We start from the raw sequence: 6,260 nt of genomic DNA, 5'->3' as shown, positions 1-6,260 counted from the left end.
CACTCTCCACTACTGAATCTGAATACATTACTGCTGGATTGTACTGTGCTTAGCTTCTCTGGATGAAGCAAACACTCAAGGACTATGGCATCAATACGAACAATGTGCTACTCTTCCGTGACAATAAAAGCACCATCAAGCTTTCCAAGAATCCAATTCGGCACTCGAAGATAAAGCACATCGAGATTCGTCATCACTTTCTTAGAGATCATGTCAACAAGGAAGACATTGATATCATTCACGTCAACACTAAAGATCAACTGGCTGATATCTTTACTAAGCCCTTGGATGAGAAGAGGTTTTGCAAGCGTGTGAGCTAAATATCTTAGAATCCTCAAATGTCCAGTGAATGGACACACATCCTAACGCTTATGCATGCTGATGACTTAGATGTGCAACACACGAAGTAACATATTTCTTCAATCAATGAAGACTTACCCTCTGAGTGTGAATACATTAATGCAGAATTTGACTTCGGAGCGCCATGATAATTGTGCGCCGTGTCTGGGTCTAATACTTCCTATATGGTGGGTAACGCCACCACCACAACTTTTTGAAGATTTTCATTTGGCGTCATGATTGCATTATCTTCTCTTTTGGATTGTCTTCAACATTGGTTTATCTTCAAAATCTATATCTTCGCAATGTTGATTTGTCTTCAATGATATTTATATATATCTGCATATGTGTTCTGTCCTCTACAGTATTCACTTATAGCTATGTCTTCACGTTGCTATTTTTATGATCTAAGTGAATGTGATCGGACCCTAATCCCTTCTGTGCTACTCCCTCAAATTTTTTCTGTCTAAGTCATGTGCATTCTGTTGACACTTGTCGAATATCTTCTCCGTGTCCTTGTCAGCAGAAGATACAGAGACACACTTTTAAAACTGCTTTTAATGTCTTATGCTTTGCCTAAAAACCGGAGAAGCTGGAACGACCACCCGACAATCTAGGCGTGCGTGGGAACATTGATCAACTCTTGATAAGTTGCATGCACGCCACGTGTCCTTCAGATGTGAACCGCCAGGGGCACCTGCGTAATTGCGCTGCGCCACCCTCCTCCTTCCTATAAATACACACCCCTCGCGGTCAATATCTATTCTTCTACCTTGACACCTCGCTCAAACCCTAGCGCCACCGCTAGCTTGCGTCGACGCCGGAGACGAAGCTTACCTGCCACGACTTCTTCGACGCCGTCCTCACGCTGGCCATGTACCTCTTCCTCTCTGTCGCCACCGTAGGTGTCTTCCGCTGCCAAGTTAGGGCGCGGAAGATTGGACTGCTCGGCCTCCCTTCCACCTCGTCTAGCAGTTCGTCTGTGGTAATTAAATCTTCTTTCTACAGTCTTTTTGATCTGTCAAATCCATCCACTTCAATCAAAAGTGGTTTATTCACTTCCAAATCTGGATCTGTCTCTTTCTACATCTCATGTATTGCAAAGTATGTTCACTTATGCATTCAAACTAGTTAGATTCCTCACTTGTACCTATTCTTGGATTCGTACAAATCTGGAACCAACTCCCTTCAATAAGTGAATGTCTTCGCATTGTGAGGGCGATGTCTTCTAAACTGATTTATCTTCAAAATCTTCTGAGACTGCATATGACCTCTTCCCCTTCCCTCGCATCTCTAATGCTATCACAGGTACATGTCCGTGGGAGAATAGCTTGGTTCTCATAGTCTGCATTCATTTGCAGAATTCTTACAGCGTCATATCGAATCTCCTGAAGCCAATTCTTGTCTGACTAGCAGATGGAAGCCTTTCACTGTATTGAAGCCAATGAGCCTGAACATTATGGCTTCTGAGAAGTCTGCACGAAAAGGAGGCAGACAACACCGTGGCAACACTGCACTGGACTTGCCTGCAGATCTTTATGAACTCTACAAGTCTGACCCAGAAGAGAGCTACACCCAGCGCAAGAACCGGGTCCAGTGGATCGGAAGATATTGGGCAGAGCAGTGGTTCAAGTACAAGTTTGTAACACCTGAATATGCTGAGAAGAATGTCATCAAGGGCCCATGGGGTGATTGTCTGTACCGAAACTTGGTACCGAAAACTAAGGCTGAAGCTATTGAACAAGAGTTATATCCTTGTATTGTCAGAGGACCACAACCTGAGAATGCCGACCCATCATCTCTCCTATGGTGTCGTGAAGACAATCTCTTCAAGCGCGACTTTCAGTTTGCAAAAGATTCAGCTGTTAAGAACCAGAAGGAGTTCGGCCTTAACTTCAACCCTGGCCCCTCTACTCCAAGGTCAGATGGAACTCGTGAAGCCAATGAGAACAAGATTGGCCCCTTCACCAACTTCGATGGGCTTCTGTCCCATATTGCTGCCTAGAGGACTGCTGTGGAGCAATCTGCTGAAGAAGCAGACTCTGATGATTCTCCATCACCACCAAAGCAGAAGAAGAAGAAGGCAAAAGCTTCAAAGACATCCGCCTCTGCTGCTCCAAAAGCTTCAACCAAGAAGCCACTGAAAACTGCCTCCTGAATCCAGTGTGCAGTCTAAAGATTTGTCTCATGTGTCCAAGAGGACCAAGAAGCCATTGCCCAAGAAGGTTGTTGGGCAACCCCTCACTCCTGCTGTCGTTCTGTGCAACGAGGAAGACACCATTGATCTGTCATGCGATGAAGATCTTGGTGATGTAGCTCTAGAGATGCTGATCAAGAGCAAGCAAGAGGCGAAGATCTTTAGTGATCTGCCCCTCTTTGATGTTGACATCTTGAATAACTTCATTGATGAGTGGTTCGACGACCAGACATCAGCATTGACGGTCTGCAGCTGCCAGTGGGCATCAGTGTCACATTCCACTGAAAGGGCTAGTTATCGACTAGAGGGGGGGGTGAATAGGCGATTTTTATGGAAGTCTTCAAAACTTGGGAGTTTCGAAGACAAACAACAGAAACGACACTATTCATATGCAGTGGAAGGTAGACTACACTAGACAAGACATAGTAAAGTATTCAATAAAGTGAAAGCACGAAGACTATTAGCAGCTAGGTAGTAAAGATCAGGGTGGAAGATAGTATGAAGCCAATCAAGACAAGTAGTCACATAGTGATGTCAAACAGATTATGCAAGCAGGCAATGACTTCACGAAGACAAACTGTAAGTAAAGAGAAGTGAGAGATAGAACCAGTAGCTTCAGGAAGGACAGGGTTTGTTCGACCAGTTCCAGTTGCTGTGACAACTGTACGTCTGGTTAGGGAGGCTGAGATTTAACTCAGAAGACCGCGTCTTCACCTTATTCCCCTTGAGCTAAGGACTCTCAGTCCCCACCCAATCACTTTGGTAAGTCTTCAAGGTAGACTCCCAAACCTTCACAGACTTCGTTCACCAGCAATCCACAATGACTCTTGGATGCTCAGAACATGACGCCTAACCGGCTGGAGGATTCACAGTCCTCAAGTGAAATAAGTCTTCAGATCACGCGGACAGAAAGACTTCAGTGATGCCAAACACTCTTTGGGCTCTGGGTGGTTTGGGCTTTGTCCTTGCAAGGATTCTCTCTCAAAGGCTTCGGAGGTGGGTTGCTCTCAAACGACAAAAGCCGTATACTAACTCTGAGCAGCCACCAATTTATGGTGTAGGGGGTGGGCTATTTATAGCCACTGGGCAACCCGACCTGATTTGTCCGAAATGACCCTGGGTCACTAAGGAACTGACACATGTCGCAACGGTCAGATTTCAAACACACGCGGCAGCTTGACTTGGGCTACAAGTAAAGCTGACTTATCCGACTCTGGATAAGATTTGCACTCATTGTCTTCGCTTGAAGACATAGGATTTGGTTGAGCATCACTTCAGTCACTCTGACTTTGTTCACTTGGACCCCACTTAACAGTGCGGTGGTTCCTATGACTCAACAAAGAAGAAAAGAAACAACGAAACAACTAAGTCTTCGCGCTCCATAGTCTTCAGACATTGTCTTCTCATGTCATAGTCTTCAACGTGATTAGCTTCATAGACCACCATTGTCTTCAATGTCTTCACACATTTTTAGGGGTCATATCCGGTAGGTAAACCGAATCAATGAGGGACTACTACCTATGTTATCATGCAATTCTCACAAACACATTAGTCCCTCAACCAGGTTTGTCGTCAATACTCCAAAACCAAGTAGGGGTGGCACTAGATGCACTTACAATCTCCCCCTTTTTGGTGATTGATGACAAACTGGTTGAAGTTTTCAACGGGGATAAAAGTATGTGAAATTGTAAAGGATTAAGACATTGTCTTCATAAGTGGCAAAAGGCCCCCCCTGAAGATGTGCATATAAATGTTTTGCGTTGGAATGCAAATGCACATGGCAAGTTGTACTTGTGGAGATCCTTCTCACCATATGAAGACAATACATCATGCATGAACAGATATATAGGAATAATGACATGCATAATGAAAGATGGACGTCTGCGAAATGACTTCATGCGGGATTTATCATCGCACATGCGGAATTTATCGTCGCATCACAGAATAGCAGAGAAAGTAGCAGACGACCATCAAGTTTAAGTGTTACAACTCAAAGAACCAAATGTATCAAAACGAGAGTTGTAAACACTAGGCAAAAGTATAGCAACCACCCATATGGACCTGCTTGAAGACTATCAACATATGCTTCTCCCCCTTTTGTCAGTAAGGACCAAAAAGGTTTGAAGACATAGTCGCTACTTGTTCCCATGAGGAGTAGGTGAAGCAGCAGGGTCGTTGTTGAGGTTTGGTGGTGCAGAAGAACTTGGTGCAGTGTCGATACGCACTGATGTTGGAGGTGGTGAAGTAGCATCATCGGTGTCATCAATAACTCTGGCATTTACCGTAGCTGCGGAGGAAGAGTACTCTGAGTCTTCAAGAGATGGAGTTCGACGCAAGACATCATTCCTTGGAGGAGTGGAGTCAAACTTGAATCTCTCGCTGAAACCATCGTCTTGAAGATCAGCTTCAGCACTAAGCAATGTCAAACCCTTCCAAGTCCTCCGACATGTTTCATGAGTAACAAAGGCGTTCTCGGTGGCAAGGTTGCGAATGCGATTGACATCCACCAAGAGGCTTTGCATTTGACGTTTCAACCAGCAGTGATGCTTGTCGTGTTTTTGATGCAAGACCACGAGAAGCTCTCAGTCATTGAGCACACAAGATCGCTTTCGAGTCCTTGGAGCAATGGTGCTTTATGTGGCTTCAGTACGTGCACAGCGAGTGTTGCCGGCCAAAGGATAGACACGAGAAGCAACCTGAAAACCTTCAACATGCTAAGTAAAACTCTGATGATCGATATTGTGAAGATATATTGCCTCCTTGGCAGGCTCTTGGTAGATGGCTTCGACTGACATATCAACCTCTGGCAGGAATACAAGATGATTGCGCGCAGAGGGCTGATAGTTAACGTCGGAGTGGAGCTTGATCAGACGCATAACCCAAGGAGCACAAAATTTCAGACCAAAGATGTCAGAGCCAGATGCAGCAAACTGACGAATGAAGAAATCATGAGCATTGAAGCTTTTTCCATTGAGAATGTAGAAGACCAATGTCTTCATTGCACCTTCAAGTCTTGCTAAGGAGGAATGCCCTTTGATGGGCCATAGAGTTTGCCTAATGATGTGATAGATGGTTCGGTGCAGATACTCTAGGTCTTCAACAAAGAATTCCTTGGGATATTCGGCATCCCGAGGCAGTGGCTTCATCATGCTCAGCATTTGGCTCATGTTGGGCTCTGGCTTCTGAAAGATGCTATCCAATGCATCACGGTGAAGCTGACAACCAGGTTCGTAGAGTTCACCTGGAGTGGACAGGCCGGTAAGCTCAATGAGATCATAAGCTTTGGCTTCATGATGTACATTGCCTGTCATCCACTCAAGGACCCATGTCTTTGGATCCCTGTTGAAGCCACGAATGTGGAGAGTTGCATAAAACTGGAGCAGAAGCTCTTCATTCCAATGCTCCTTATTAGTGACAAACTGTAGCAGGCCTGCATCTCGGAAACAATCAAGTGCTTCTTCTAAGCAGGGCAGGCCAGCAATGGCTTCGGAATCCAGACGCATATGAGGAAATATGCGCCCTTGGTTGTATAGAATGCAGAAGTAATAGCTTCATTGTTGATAGCTCCAGAACCGATCAGATGATATTCTTGGCTTGGAATATGGGTTCTTGGCACTATCAAAGAAGGTGTTGTGTGCAATGAAGCCATTTACATTGAATGATCCTGGTGCAGATGCAATACCTGGGAACCGTGGCAACCTTGGCTTTGGCTTCTGAACCTGAG

Source organism: Triticum aestivum, chromosome 6B (genome assembly GCF_018294505.1).
Source record: "Triticum aestivum cultivar Chinese Spring chromosome 6B, IWGSC CS RefSeq v2.1, whole genome shotgun sequence".
Classification (NCBI taxonomy): Eukaryota; Viridiplantae; Streptophyta; class Magnoliopsida; order Poales; family Poaceae; genus Triticum; species Triticum aestivum.
The sequence above is the reverse complement of the archived record's forward strand: the minus strand, read 5'-3'. Positions refer to the sequence as shown.